The sequence below is a fragment of the Phyllobates terribilis genome, unplaced genomic scaffold (genome assembly GCF_046119375.1).
Source record: "Phyllobates terribilis strain yellow unplaced genomic scaffold, ASM4611937v1 Scaffold_1__5_contigs__length_1240528914, whole genome shotgun sequence".
NCBI classification, from domain to species: Eukaryota; Metazoa; Chordata; class Amphibia; order Anura; family Dendrobatidae; genus Phyllobates; species Phyllobates terribilis.
In genome coordinates this window covers 552,654,953-552,670,677 of record NW_027362761.1, presented here as the reverse complement: position 1 = coordinate 552,670,677, position 15,725 = coordinate 552,654,953, and positions in this window count along the sequence as shown.

The following is a 15,725-nucleotide window of genomic DNA, read 5'->3' as shown; positions in this document are numbered from 1 at the left end:
ACCATGGTCACCACCCATCTGGAAAAGTTTTCCCCCTCCCATATACTAATGTGCCACAAACAGGAAGTTGATATCACCAACCATTCCCATTTAATTTAGGTGTATACATATAAATGGCCCACCCTGTATATGTGTTAGCCTTCTCACTCCCTCTTAATTGTTGCATAGTATGTATTTTAAACATTAAATAATAAGCTTTATTCATTTATCTTATTTTTTTCTGTTGATCCCACATTGGTTTGACCCAATTTTTTCCTCGGTGGTTTATATTTGTATTTACCTTTAGGCTGTGCGCCCCCTATGTGTTTTTAAAGTGTTTCCGCAGCGGCAATTCCGCTGCAGAAACATTTAAAAAACGCTTGGTAGATGATAATCCACATGTGCTGTGCTATCATTGTGGAAAAATCCACAGCACTACCAATTATTTTGCGGAATCGCGGCGTTTTCGCCGCCATTGACTTGCATTGGATCGCATGTCATCCGCATCACTGCATCTGTACATGCGGATAACATGCGTTTCAATGGGCAGATGGTACCCAGGTCTGGAGGACAAGAGACTCTCCTCCAGACCCGTGTACCATAGTACCTGTAAAAAAAAAGAATAAAATAAAAAATATACATTATACTTAACTTCTTATGGCCGCCCGTTGTCCTTGTCCTGGCTTGCCGGCAGCTCACAGTAGACGGTCATGACGTCATTTAGTCAAGTGAGAATTTTGTAGGTTAAAATGGTAAAATGGTTAAAATGGTAAACGTAATGCCTGCTAGGAAGCAAGGGAAAGAATGTTCCATCACCTATAGTGCTTGCAAAATGCCAATGAAGAAGACTTTTCCATTCAAACAGAGAAAATGGCAGTTTACAAAGCTTGAGAACTTGGACAATTCCAGGACTTATTAGACTGATATGTGTACCAAAATCAATTTTTACTTGTGATGGGCGGTGAAGAACATGCTTTTGTTCAAGTTTGTGAAATCATAGCTACATTTTAAACTTTTCCATTATTTTCTAATTTGCAAAGGGGTTCAATTTCTAAATTAAAATATAACCACGGCATCGGACATTGTCACTGTGTGCCTTTAAATAATTTATTTTATTCTGACACTGAGTCTGGCATGCAGACATGTTCATATATCATTTATAAATGGATCATTTCCATATATTTGAGCCAAGACTCATTTCCAATTTTCTAAGTTAGAATCAAGATATTTACCTTATTCTGCTATTATTTTTATTTGGATCGGATGTCTTTTCTCTTTCCAGATTTGGAAGCCATTCCAAGGCCAGTAAAACCATTCTCTTGGTTGGCCAGAAACTCCTTGGACATAAATACCTTTGCTCTTGGCTTCATATATCCCCAATGAGATTAATGCTTTAACCCTTTTACAATATATGATGAAACTGTATGTCATGATCGGGAAGGTGTTCCCACAAATTGTGGTACAGTTACATCATGCCGATCAAGCGGGTACATAAGCTGTGCCCACATGATTGCCGCCGGGAGCGCAGCTTAAGTGATAGCAGAGTTCCAGCTGTCACAGGGGCCATTCTTTTTCTCCCCCCTAAATGCCGCAATCAATAGTGATCGCAGAATTTAGAGGGGGCTCCCTCTCCCGTCCGATCGGCACCCCTGTGTTGTATTTTCGGGCTGTCGATGCTAGTCATGACAACCCAAGGTCAAATAATGGCAACAGGGTCAGTCAGCTATGGTGGCCTGTTAGACCATCCTCCTGGCATGGTCTACTAGGCATTTTGTCAGTGTAACAATGACAGGTGTAATGCATTGCAGTACATGTGTATTGCGATGCATTACAACAGTGATAAAAGTAGTAAAGGTTGAAGTCCCATATTGGGACTAAATAAAGAGAGTAAAAATTAGTTATTTTTTTAATTATAATATAAAAAAACACAAATTAAGCATCAAAATAAATCTTTCAAAAAATATTGCACCAATAAATATATGCATATTTATGTAAAAACAGAATTAAATGAAAAAAGTACACCAGAACAACCTGATCTATAAAATTGTCACACTATTTAACACCTTCAGTGAACAATGTAAAAACTAAATAAAAAACGTAGTAAAAATCGTTTTTTCATCATACAGCTGAAGAAAACGTAAAGTAAAATGCAATCAAAATGACGCATGTAAACACAAATCATATCATTGAAAACTTTATCTTGTCCTGCAAAAACAAGCCCTCAATCAGCTCCACCTGGGAAGAATTAAAAAAGCTACAGCTGTCAGAATAAACCCATGCAAAACCAATTTTTTTTTCTATCAAAAAAAATGTATTATGTAAAAGCAGCAAAACATCAATAAACTGTATAAATGTGGTATCACTGTAATTATACTGCCCCGAAGAATAAAGCTGTCTAATCACTTTTACGACACAGTGAATTGCTTTAAAAAAAAACAACAGATAGACTATTCCTTAATTGCTGTTTTTTGCTAGTTATTCCTCCCAAAAAATCAGAAAAGAAAGTGCTAAAAATATTTTATGTGTTGAAAAATATGACCAATAAAAACTACAACTCATTTTGCAAAATACAAGCCCTCACATGACTTTGTCAGAAGAAAAATAGAAAAATTATAGCTGTCAACATATGGTGATGCAAAAAATGTTTTTTTAAGTGTTTTAATGTGTGATTTTAGCAAAACCTAAAAAACTATATAAATCTGATATCGCTGTAATCGAAGTGACCCGAAGAAAAATCCATCTTATCATTTATTCCGCAAGATGAAATAAATAAAACAAATTCTTGTCCTACTATTGATTTGTTCATTTTGCCTCCCAATGATCTCAGTAAGACTCAGTTCACATTTATTCTGCGCTCTACACTGAGTGCTTACACTGGAGTTTAAACCAAAAAACAAGAAAACAGAGGCATGCATATACAGGGTTCACCAAAATGACATAAAAATAAATATCTTTATTACACATGATAGATAACATACAAAAACCAACCATTAAAAATACTTAAAAAGTCAAATGGCTGCAAAAAAAGCAACAACAACAACCTGGTTTGGCTGTAATGTTCCCTGAAAAGGCCAGAATTGTGTTTATACAATAACAAATGAGAGATGAACTATTACATCAATATACCAAGAGTATACAGAGAAAATTCAAGTACAGTTGTGCTCAAAAGTTTACATACCCCTGCAGAATTTTTCTTTTCTTGGCCTTGTTTCAAAGAATATGAATGATAACAAAAAAACTTTTTATCCACTCATGGTTATTGGTTGGGTGAAGCCATTTATTGTCAAACTACTGTGTTTTCTTATTTTAAATCTCAGTGACAACAACCAAAAACATCCAAATGACCCTGATCAAAAGTTCACATACTCCAGTTCTTAATACCGTGTATTGCCCCCTCTAACATCAATGACAGCTTGAAGTCTTTTGTGGTAGTTGTGGATGAGGTTCTTATTTTCTCAGATGATAAAGCTGCCCATACTTCTTGGCAAAAAGCCTCCACTTCCTGTAAATTCCTTGGCTGTCTAGCATGAACTGCGCTCTTGAGATCTCCCCACAGTGGCTCAATGATATTGAGGTCAGGATACTGAGATGGCCACTCCAAAACTTTCACTTTGTTCTTCTGTAGCCTATGACAGGTCGATTTGGCCTTGTGTTTTGGATCGTTGTCATGTTGGAACGTCCAAGTACGTCCCAGGCACAGCTTGTGGGCTGATGAGTGCAAATTTGCCTCCAGTATTTGCTGATAACGTGCTGCATTCATCTTTTCTTTAACTTTTACCAAGTTTCCTGTGCCTTTGTAGCTCACATATCCCCAAAACATCAGCGATACACCTTCGTGCTTTACTGTAGGAATGGTGTTCCATTCATCATAGGCCTTGTTGACCTCTCTCCAAATGTAACGTTTATGGTTGTGGCCAAAAAGTTCAATTTTGGTCTCATCACTCCAAATTACCTTGTTCCAGAAGTTTTGCGGCTTGTCTCTGTGCTGTTTGGCGTATTGCAGGCGAGATACATTGTGGCATTTGCGCAGTAATGGCTTTCTTCTGACGACTCAACCATGCACCCCATTTTTCTTCAAGTGCCTCCTTATTGTGCATCTTGAAACAGCCACACTGCTAGTTTTCAGAGAGTCCTGAATTTCAGCTGATGTTATTTGTGGGGTTTTTTTTGCATCCCGAACAATTTTCCTGGCAGTTGTGGCCGAAATTTTTGTTGGTCTACCTGACCGTGGTTTGGTTTTTACAGAGCCCTTAATTTTCCATTTCTTAATCACATCAGGCCAAAATCACCAGGGTATGTGAACTTTTGATCAGGGTCATTTAGATGTTTTTGATTGTAACTAAGATTTAAAATGAGAAAACACCGTAGTTTGGCAATAAATGGCTTCACCCAACCAATAACCATGAGAGGAGAAAACGTTTTTTTGTTATCATTCATATTGCATCACAAGCACCGAATACAAGTGGCATAGGAGCATAATCCGCTCTCAACGGATAGATGGTGCAAAGATAAAGAAAAATAGCATATACTTAACATTCTATGGTTGTCAATCAATATGTACACAAAACGTGGTCAGAAGAGGGAGAAAGAGCCCCCACACGTATCAACACAAAGTGTCTTTCCCAGGGGAAAGTATCTATCCATGAGAGTGGGGAGCAGTGAATATAATTTTTTTTTAACAGTGGGCACATGTGATAGCTGCAGCAGCCAGCTACTGCCTCTGTGACCCGCTCCTCCAACACGGTCGCCCCCATCCACAGCCACAGCAGGTACATCTGGACCATAAGCCGCGCCCCCTACTTTCCTCCAAAATGGAGGAAAAAAATGTAGCGTCGGCGTCCCTGCCTCCTGCTAGGCAGGGACGCTGTTCCCCTCACCTCTCCGCTCCGTGCCCGGCGTCCTCCTCCCGCTCTGCTGGCAGCGCGTGCTGCTTCCCGGCCACTGTGCTTAGGGCGCGCGCGCGCTCCCCTTCTCTTAAAGGGACCGCGCGCGCCGTCCTAAGGAGTCCCCGGCCAATGGCCGGAGGACCTCACCATATGTAAGGCACCTCCTCCAAAATGGAGGTGCCCGAGCAATGTTGTTGCAAAGCCTTCACTCTGCTTCAGCCCTCATGTCCCGTTACCAGTTACCTGCCAGTCACCTGCCAGATTCCTGCTTGATACCTGCCTGATATCCGCTTACCTGCTTGCAAGCCTGCGGTCCGACGGTCTGCCTTCCGACACCTATCAGTCTGTCTATGGACCAGCCTGCCCACTCAACTGGGAGCGCTCACCTGCTACCTGCCTGCTAGCCTACCTGGAGGCTCTGCCATTACTTGCCGTGACCTCCTGCCAGTCCAGAGACTCTTGCCCGCTCACCTGGGAGCGCTCACCTGCTACCTGCCTGCTAGCCTACCTGGAGGCTCTGCCGTCACTTGCCGTGACCACCTGCCAGTCCAGAATCTCTTGCCTGCTCACCTGGGAGCGCTCACCTGCTACCTGCCTGCTAGCCTACCTAGAGGCTCTGCCGTCATTTGCTGTGACCACCTGCCCGTCCAGAGACTCTTGCCCGCTCACCTGGGAGCGTCCACCTGCTACCTGTCTGCTAGTCTACCCAGAGACTGTCCCTGTCACTTGCTGTGACTACCTGCCCTTCTACCCAGAGACTGTCCCTGTCACTTGCCGTGACTACCTGCCCTTCTACCCAGAGACTGTCCCTGTCACTTGCTGTGACTACCTGCCCGTCTTCCCTGGGAGCCACCCGCTTCCTTACAAGGACCGCCCCCTTGTATAGTTGCTCAGAGGTTCCACCTCCCAGACCCGTTACAGTTTTGCTCGGGCCATGGAACCCGGTGGCACCCAAGCTCCCTCGCTCTCCGACCTATGTCATGAACTGTCCCGTCAGAGGTCCCAACAGGAGTCCATCCTGAGTCATCTGCGGAATGTCAACTCTCGCCTGGACACTCTGACTGCTCCACCAGCAACCACCGCTAGTGTCATGACTCGCAGCCCGGCAGCGCCGCTGCCCACCAATACCATGGCATCCTGCCCCGGACCCCGGCTTTCTGCACCTCCTCGCTTCGGAGGCGACCCCGATCAAGCTCGGGGCTTCATAAACCAGTGCTCCCTGCACTTTGAACTCCTGTCCCACCAGTTTATCTCCGACCGGGCCAAAGTAGCCTTCGTCATGTCCCATCTCACGGGGGAGGCACTGGCTTGGCTAAATCCTCTATGGGAGAGAGGAGACCCCCTGGTGTCCAACCTGCCAGCCTTTCTCACGGCTTTCCGGAAATTCTTCGACGAACCCGGACGGAAGACCTCATCCGCATCATCTCTGCTACACCTCCATCAAGGAAATCTCACCGTGGGCCAATATGTCATACGGTTCCGTACCCTTGCCTCGGAGCTGGCCTGGGATAACGACACCCTGGTGTCTGTCTTTTGGGAGGGTCTGTCTGGCCGTATTAAAGATGAACTCGCCGGTCGGGACATACCTACCACTCTCGACGACTTAATAACTCTTGCCACCCGGATTGACATCCGGTTCCAGGAATGCGCCAAAGAGGTCACCCGTGAGAGGAGGTTTCCACGTCTAGCCCCTACCTTTCAGAAACCTGTCACTTCTCCCGCTACTCCTCAGGCGCACTCACCCGAGCCTATGCAGGTTGACCAGACCAAGATGGTCAAAACCCGTCAAGAGTTACGCCGTGCCGAGGGGAGCTGCTTCTACTGTGGCAGTAAGGAGCACCGGATCCGTTCCTGCCCAGAGAGGTCGGGAAACGCCTGTGTCTAGGATCGCTCAGAGAGGTCGTCCTAGACAAGAGTAAACCCTCTCCATCTCTGTTGCTGTCGGTCTCTATCATCTGCAGGGAGAACCGTTATTTTGAACTAGCCCAACTTGACTCTGGAGCTGCCGGAAATCTCATTTCTCAGTCTCTGGTAGAGAAATACCGCATTCCCACCAAACCTCTAGCTGTACCCTTATCTGTCGCTGCCGTGGATGGGGGCCTCTTACCACATCCCATCCAACTCATCACTGAATCCATAACCCTGCAGGTGGGAATGCTGCACTCTGAGAGCATCTTCTTTCTTGTTCTGCCTGGACTCTCTCACGCCCTCTTACTAGGCCTACCTTGGCTTCAGAGACATGCACCCGTGCTTGATTGGCAGACCGGAGAAGTCCTTCGCTGGGGACAGGACTGCCATAAGACTTGTTTAGTTCCTGTCCATCCTGTCCGTCCTTCTCCTACTCCAGCCAATCTACCTGGTCTTCCGGCTCCTTATTGGTCGTATGCGGACGTCTTTAATAAAAAGGAGGCAGAGACATTACCCCCTCATAGACCATACGACTGCCCAATCGACCTGATGCCCGGCGCTACTCCTCCCCGTGGGCGCATTTACCCTTTGTCCGCTGCTGAGACCCGATCCATGTCAGAATATATTGAGGAGAATCTGGCCCGGGGATTCATCCGGAAATCTACTTCCCCGGCGGGAGCAGGCTTCTTCTTCGTCAAAAAGAAGGGCGGCTCACTCCGTCCCTGTATAGACTATAGAGGCCTTAACCAGATCACGGTGAAGAATAAATACCCCCTTCCGCTCATTCCGGAATTATTTGACTGTCTGAGGGGGGCTAGAATCTTCACCAAGCTGGACCTCCGTGGGGCGTATAACCTGGTCCGTATCTGTCAGAGGGATGAATGGAAGACGGCATTCAACACCCGGGACGGCCACTATGAATACCTGGTAATGCCCTTCGGTCTCTGTAACGCTCCCGCCGTCTTTCAAGAGTTGGTCAATGACATCTTCCGGGACCTTCTCTACTCCTGCGTAGTGGTGTACCTGGACGACATCTTGGTCTTCTCTCCGGATCTCCCCACACACCGGAGGGATGTTCGTCAGGTTCTGCTCAGGCTCATGCAGAACCACCTCTACGCTAAATATGAGAAGTGCCTCTTTGAGCAGACCTCGCTTTCGTTTCTGGGCTACATAATTTCTCAGACCGGCCTATGAATGGATCCTGAGAAACTGTCTGCCATCGAGAAGTGGCCTCGACCAGAGGGGTTGAAGGCTATTCAGCGGGTCCTGGGCTTCGCCAACTACTACCGCCTCTTCATACCGCACTTCTCTTCCGGGACTGCCCCTATCTCTGCGCTCACCCGTAAGGGCACTAATCCTAGAGAATGGCCGCCCGAAGCAGAGGAAGCCTTTCTTTCCTTAAAACAGGCTTTCTCTTCTGCCCCGGTGCTGCATCGCCCGGATGGCAACAAGCAATTCTTCCTGGAAGTTGACGCCTCCTCCTCTGGAGCCGGAGCGGTACTTACCCAAAAATCGTCTTCCGGGAGAATGGTAACTTGCGGCTTCTTCTCCAAACTCTTCTCCTCTTCCGAGCGCAACTATTCTATAGGAGACCGAGAGCTATTGGCCATTAAGCTGGCATTGGAGGAGTGGCGTTACCTGCTCGAGGGGGCTCTTCACCCGGTAATAATTTACACGGACCACAAGAACTTGGCTTACCTCCAGAGTGCCCAGAGACTTAACCCACGCCAAGCCCGGTGGTCCTTGTTTTTTGCTCGCTTTGATTTTGTTCTTCATTTTCGCCCGGCTGACAAAAACATCAAAGCTGACGCCTTGTCCCGATCCTTCCTGGTGTCTGATCTTGAGGAGGAACCTAAACACATCATCGATCCCGCCAGAGTAATGCAGGTGGCCCCCGTGAGTCTAAATCGTCTCCCTCCCGGTAAGACGTTCGTAACGGTACCTGATCGGGAGAAGATCCTACACTGGGGTCACTCGTCTAAGCTTGCTGGCCACGCCGGTCAGAAAAAGACCCTCCAGCTTATCACCCGGCACTACTGGTGGCCTACCCTGCACAAGGACGTAATAGACTTCTGCCTGTGTGTCCTGCGCCCGCAACAAGGTTCCGAGACACCTGCCAGCCGGTCGCCTCCTTCCTCTTCCAGTACCTGCTGCCCCCTGGCAGCATATAGCTATGGACTTCATAACAGATCTCCCTGTCTCTGCCGGTTGTACGGTCATTTGGGTGGTCGCTGACCGCTTTTCCAAAATGGCTCATTTCATTCCCCTGCCAGGCCTCCCGTCTGCACCCGAGCTGGCTAAAGACTTTATCCACCACATCTTCCGTCTCCATGGCCTGCCCCTCCACATCGTGTCGGATCGTGGGGTCCAGTTCACCTCACGCTTCTGGAGAGCCACATGTAAGCTGCTAGACGTCACCCTGGACTTCTCCTCCGCATACCACCCACAGTCCAATGGTCAAGTGGAGCGGATCAATCAGATCCTGACCAGTTACCTCCGGCACTTCGTTAATGCCCACCATTCAGACTGGGTGGATCTCCTGCCATGGGCTGAATTCTCTTACAATAATCACGAGAGCGAATCTTCCTCCGAACCCCCGTTTTTTATAGTCTTCGGTCAGCATCCTCGGATCCCATTTTCCGTCTCCACCTCGGTGGACAATCCGGGTGCGGAATCTCTCGTTAGCAAATTTTCCTCCATTTGGGAGAGTACCCGATCCGCACTCCTTCAGTCGTCCGAGCGGATGAAAAAACACGCTGACAAAAAACGCCTGGATCCTCCACAATTCCGTCCTGGAGATAAAGTTTGGCTCTCGTCCAAGTATGTCCGGCTCAAGATTCCTTCCTACAAGTTAGGGCCTCGGTTCATCGGCCCACTGGAAGTTATCAAACAAATCAACCCAGTGGCCTATAAATTGAAACTCCTGGCCAACTTGCGGATCCCTAACTCCTTCCATGTATCTCTCCTCAAACCTGTGGTACTTAACTCTTTTTCCTCCTGCTCCGGTTTCCGCTGAAAACGAGTTTGAGGTAGAGAACATTCTGGCCACCAAAAGGGAAAGAGGAAAAACCTTTTTTCTGGTAGATTGGAAGGGGTTTGGTCCTGAGGAGAGAACTTGGGAGCCCCGGGAGAACATCCATGCCCCTCTCATCCTTGATAAATTTCTGTCTGGCCTAAAAAAGGGGGGGCCTAAGGGGGGGGGGGTACTGTAGCGTCGGGGTCCCTGCCTCCTGCTAGGCAGGGACGCTGTTCCCCTCACCTCTCCGCTCAGTGCCCGGCGTCCTCCTCCCGCTCTGCTGGCAGCGCGCGCTGCTTCCCGGCCACTGTGCTTAGGGCGCGTTCGTGCTCCCCCTCTCTTAAAGGGGCCGCGCGCGCCGTCCTAAGGAGTCCCCGGCCAATGGCCGGAGGACCTCACCATATATAAGGCACCTCCTCCAAAATGGAGGTGCCCGAGCAATGTTTTTGCAAAGCCTTCACTCTGCTTCAGCCCTCAGGTCCCGTTACCAGTTACCTGCCAGTCACCTGCCAGATTCCTGCTTGAAACCTGCCTGATATCCACTTACCTGCTTGCAAGCCTGCGGTCCGATGGTCTGCCTTCCGACACCTATCAGTCTGTCTATGGACCAGCCTGCCCGCTCACCTGGGAGCGCTCACCTGCTACCTGCCTGCTAGCCTACTTGGAGGCTCTGCCGTCACTTGCCGTGACCTCCTGCCAGTCCAGAGACTCTTGCCCGCTCACCTGGGAGCACTCACCTGCTACCTGCCTGCTAGCCTACCTGGAGGCTCTGCCGTCACTTGCCGTGACCACCTGCCAGTCCAGAGACTCTTGCCCGCTCATCTGGGAGTGCTCACCTGCTACCTGCCTGCTAGCCTACCTGGAGGCTCTGCCGTCACTTGCCGTGACCACCTGCCAGTCCAGAGACTCTTGCCCGCTCACCTGGGAGTGCTCACCTGCTACCTGCCTGCTAGCCTACCTGGAGGCTCTGCCGTCACTTGCTGTGACCACCTGCCCGTCCAGAGACTCTTGCCCGCTCACCTGGGAGCGTCCACCTGCTACCTGTCTGCTAGTCTACCCAGAGACTGTCCCTGTCACTTGCTGTGACTACCTGCCCTTCTACCCAGAGACTGTCCCTGTCACTTGCTGTGACTACCTGCCCTTCTACCCAGAGACTGTCCCTGTCACTTGCCGTGACTACCTGCCCTTCTACCCAGAGACTGTCCCTGTCACTTGCCGTGGCTACCTGCCCGTCTTCCCTGGGAGCCACCCGCTTCCTTACAAGGACCGCCCCCTTGTATAGTTGCTCAGAGGTTCCACCTCCCAGACCCGTTACAAAAAGTATGTGTTATAGTTTAAAAAATACGGTAGGTACTCAGGAGAAATTGAGTAACAAATTATATGGTCTATTTTTTCCTAATAGACTTTTTGAAAATTAAAAACTTGGTGCTAAAACAACATTTTAGTGGAAAAAAATATTTTTTTCATTTCTACAGCCCAATGTTACACAATTCTGTGAATCTTCTGTGGGTTTAAAATGTACACTATACTCTTAGACAAATCCCTCAAGAAGTGTCAGGATTCCTGTTGTACTTCTACTGTTTGACCACAAGTGGCTGGTATTGTTTACCTTAATAATTGTGCTGCAATTCCACTCCTAAACACTGGAGGCGGCGGTTGTGTTCTGCAATTGCACTTTACTAAGATGGCAAAATCTGAACCTGTGGAATCCATCTTGTTTCATGTTTGGGCCTGCTAAAAGCCACATTTATTCATTGCTTGAGTATTGTGTCTAGCTGTTAGTCTAGTTCCAGTCTCCAGCTCCTGAACTTTCTGTATCCAGACTGTTCTCATTTATCTACTGATTGTTTCCTACAACTCCTTTGCTATCTCTAAGGACTTCTATAATAACTTGCTGTTCCTTGCTAGTGCTCCTCCGGCCACTGGATTCCAGCAGTGCTACACCAGTATCGTAACAAGAGGTGTAGTTTCCAAAATGGGGCTACATGTGGGGGGTTCCTGCTGCTTTGGCACAATAGCAGCTCTTTAAATGCAACATGATAACTGCAGTTTATTCCTGTCAAATTTGCACAAGAAAAGTCAAATAGCGCTCCTTTCTTCGAAGCCCTACCATATGCCCAAACAATTGTTTTCACCCACATATAGCATATCAGCTTACTCAGAAGAAAAAGCATAGCTAATTGGTTGGTCCATTTTCTCCTGTAACCATTGTGAAACTGAAAGAATTGTGGCAAAAGCAAGATTTTATGGGAAAAAAAATAATTTTTAATTTTCACGGTAAAATGTTTTAAAATTCTGTGAAGCACCTGTTGGTTCAAGATGCTCAACCCACTCCTAGAAGTATAGTTTCCAAAAGGGGATCACATGTGGGCTGTTTCTTCTGTTTTGGCACCTTGAGGGCTCTTCAAATGCAACATAGTATCCGCTGTTTTTGCTGTTTTGGCACCTTGATTGCTCGTCAAATGCAACATGGTATCCTAGTCTATTCCAACCAAATTTGCGCTCGAAAAGTAAAATACAGGTGCTTCTCACAAAATTAGAATATCACCAAAAGTTATTTTATTTCAGTTCTTCAATACAAAAAGTGAAACTCATATATTATATATAGTCATTACAAACAGAGTGATCTGCTTCAAGTGTTTATTTCTGTTAATGTTGATGATTATGGCTTACAGCTAATGAAAACATGAAAGTCATTATCTCAGTAAATTAGAATACTTTATAACAACAGCTGAAAAATGTTTTTAAAATACAAAATGCCTACTGAAATGTATGTTCAGTAAATGCAGTCAATACTTGGTCGGGGCTCCTTTTGCATCAGTTACTGCATCAATGCGGCGTGGCATGGAGGCAATCAGCATGTGGCACTGCTGAGGTGTTATGGAAGCCCAGGTTGCTTTGATAGCAGCCTTCAGCTCATTTGCATTGTTGGGTCTGGTGTCTCTCATCTTCCTCTTGACAATACCCCATAGATTCTCTATGGGGTTAAGGTCAGATGAGCTTGCTGGCCAATCAAGCACAGTGATATTATTGTTTTTAAGCCAGGTATTGGTATTCTTGGCAGTGTTCCATTAATATGCTTGGATACAGCACTTCTGTGAACAGACAGCTTCTTTAGCAATGACCTTTTGTGGCTTACCCTCCTTGTGGAGTGTGTCAATTACTGCCTTCTGGACATCTGTCAAGTCAACAGTCTTCCCCATGATTGTGGAGCCTACTGAAACAGACTAATGGACCTTTTTAAACGCATAGGAAGCCTTTACAGGTGTTTTTTGTTAATTATTCTAATTTACTGAGATAATGAACCATTAATCAAATTTAAGATAAGTTAAAGATAGGAACTAGTGATGAGCAAATCTAAAGAAAAATTTAGATTTACATAGACTTTATTCAAGCTTATCAAATGTGTATTATTATGCTACAGGCGAAATCCAGACTCCAAAGCTTAATAAACATTGGGTAAAAATAAATAGAAACAATAATATTTTTCCCTTCCTGGCCCTTACTTTGTCCATGTAGTTACCCACTGGTTCATTTGAGTCCCATCTTTATCCACGGACAGAAACCTGGAGGAAGCAGAGACCTGCAGCCTACAAGTGAGTGAAATGCACCCCACACCCTACAGCCCACTGGGACTGGGACACCCCCTTTCTGTAAAGTGCCACAGTGCAACCGGACAGCAACTCGGTGGCGACGAACGCTCTGTAGCACTTTATATGAAAGTCACACCCTACCCCATTCTGGGTGCAGGGCATTGCAGACTTTCATCCATTTATCAGATCCTATGGTCCAGTCTCGGTAAATTGTCCTACAAACAGAGGTGAACCTCCCCCCTGAAAAATGTAATAAACAAAAAATACAGTTTACAAATATTTTTTTTTCATAATCTTTTTACACATAAACCTTTTATATTATCATCTAGATTGAAAATGACTGTTCTCAGCTTTTTCTTCAGTACCTTATAAAATAGCTTGCACGCCAGTGGCTCCACTCAAATAGTGCTTTTCAGAGGCTCGTTCTTCTCGGAATTGGTGCTGTTTCAAGCAGTCACTGCCACTAGGGTAAATGTTATCACCTATCTTTTGGATTGGTGGTATATAGTGATAGGCGAGCACTAAAATTCTCAGGTGCTCGATGCTCGGGTCGAGCATATTGGAATACTCGGGTGCTCAACCCGAGCAACGAGCCCAATATAAGTCTATGGGAAACTCAAGCATTTTTCAGACGGCTCCCCCCGGCAGTCTGCAGAGGGCCTAAGAATTGCCCAACTCTATGGGAACAGTGCTCAAATGACATGGGGACAGCATGGGGAAGACCCCTGGAAGCACTTCTGACTCACAGGTCACTTCTGTCAGCAACATTGTCTGAGGTATTACGCCACTTTTACGGACTCACAATAAAACATACAAAAACAAAACCAAAATGGATTTTCCTGGGAAATATGTTAATAAACATCCTTTCCAGGGTAATGACTTGTATATAAGGCAAAATAATTAACCCAAAACAAAAATACTCCTCCACACCTTGGGCTATGTTCACCAGTAGCGTTTCTTATGCATTTTTGTACTTTTGCATTGCTTTGAACCGTGACAAATGCATTCACCAGGAAATGTCATTTTAACATCTTACAACCTTATCTGGTCATGTGGTGTGTGAGATATCATCAGATACATCATGTTTCATTTATGAAGGAGGGACTCTGAAAGTCACAAAGCCTATTTTTATTGGGCCATCAGGCAGCCCTTACTATTTTTAAAGGGCCAGCAGTCAGCCCTCACTATTCTTAGAGAGCCATCAGCCCTCTATGTTTTATTGTTCCCATTACTAAAGAGTGGGTCTCCTATACTGTTATTGTGTATGCAGTGAGTGGCAGGGCTGCCCAAAATTTGGACACTGTGCATTACCACTTTGAAAATTTGGACACACCCCAATACCCCTTTGAAGAGACTTAGAGGAGGGCCTCCTGAAAACAATGTTCCCATTATTAGGAAGTAGGTCTCCCATTGTGTTTGCCTATGCAGTGAATGCAAGGGTTGCCAAAAATTTGGAGGCACTCCAATGCCCCTTGGAAGAGACGTGGAGGTCAGAGGGCCCCTTTAAAACAATGTTCCCATTATTAGAAAGTGGGTCTCCCATTGTGTTTGCCTATGCAGTGAATGCAAGGGTTGCTAGAAATTTGGAGGCACTCCAATGCCCCTTGGAAGAGACGTGGAGGTCAGACGGTCTCCTGAAAACAATGTTTCCACTATTAGGAAGTGGGTCTCCCATTGCATTTGCCTATGCAGTGAATGTAAGGGCTTCCAAAAATTGGGAGGCACTTCAATGCCCCTTGGAAGAGACGTGGAGGAGGGCCTCATACAAAAATGGCATCATAAACACCCTTTAAAAAAATTATGTGGGTGTTGCATCACGGACCACAGTCACCCAGGTGATTTGGTGGTGGAGGATGAGGATCTGGAGAAGGAGGAGGACAAGAGCAAATAGCCAAAATCAGGAAGAACATACCCATGTGTGGGTGTGAAAAGGTGCATGGTAATACACCTCCCAAAAAAAGACACTGGATTTGAGTTTATGTTACGCTGCTATCATTCGGTAGTGTTGAGAAGTTTGGCCCAATCCAGCCCTTGTTCATTTTTATAAGAGTCAGCCTGTCAGCATTTTCAATTGGCAGGTGGATGCGCTTATCAGTTATAATTCCACCGGTGACACTAAAAACCAGCTCTGATAAAACGCTGGCGGCAGGGCAGGCCAGGACCTACAAGGCATAGAGAGTGTAACGGGTCTGGGAGGCGGAACCTCTGAGCTACTATACAAGGGGGCGGTCCTTGTAAGGGAGCGGGTGGCGACCAGGGAAGACGGGCAGGCAGTCACAGCAGGTGACCGGGACAGTCTCTGGGTGAACGGGCTGGAGGTCACGGCAAGAGACCGGGGTAGTC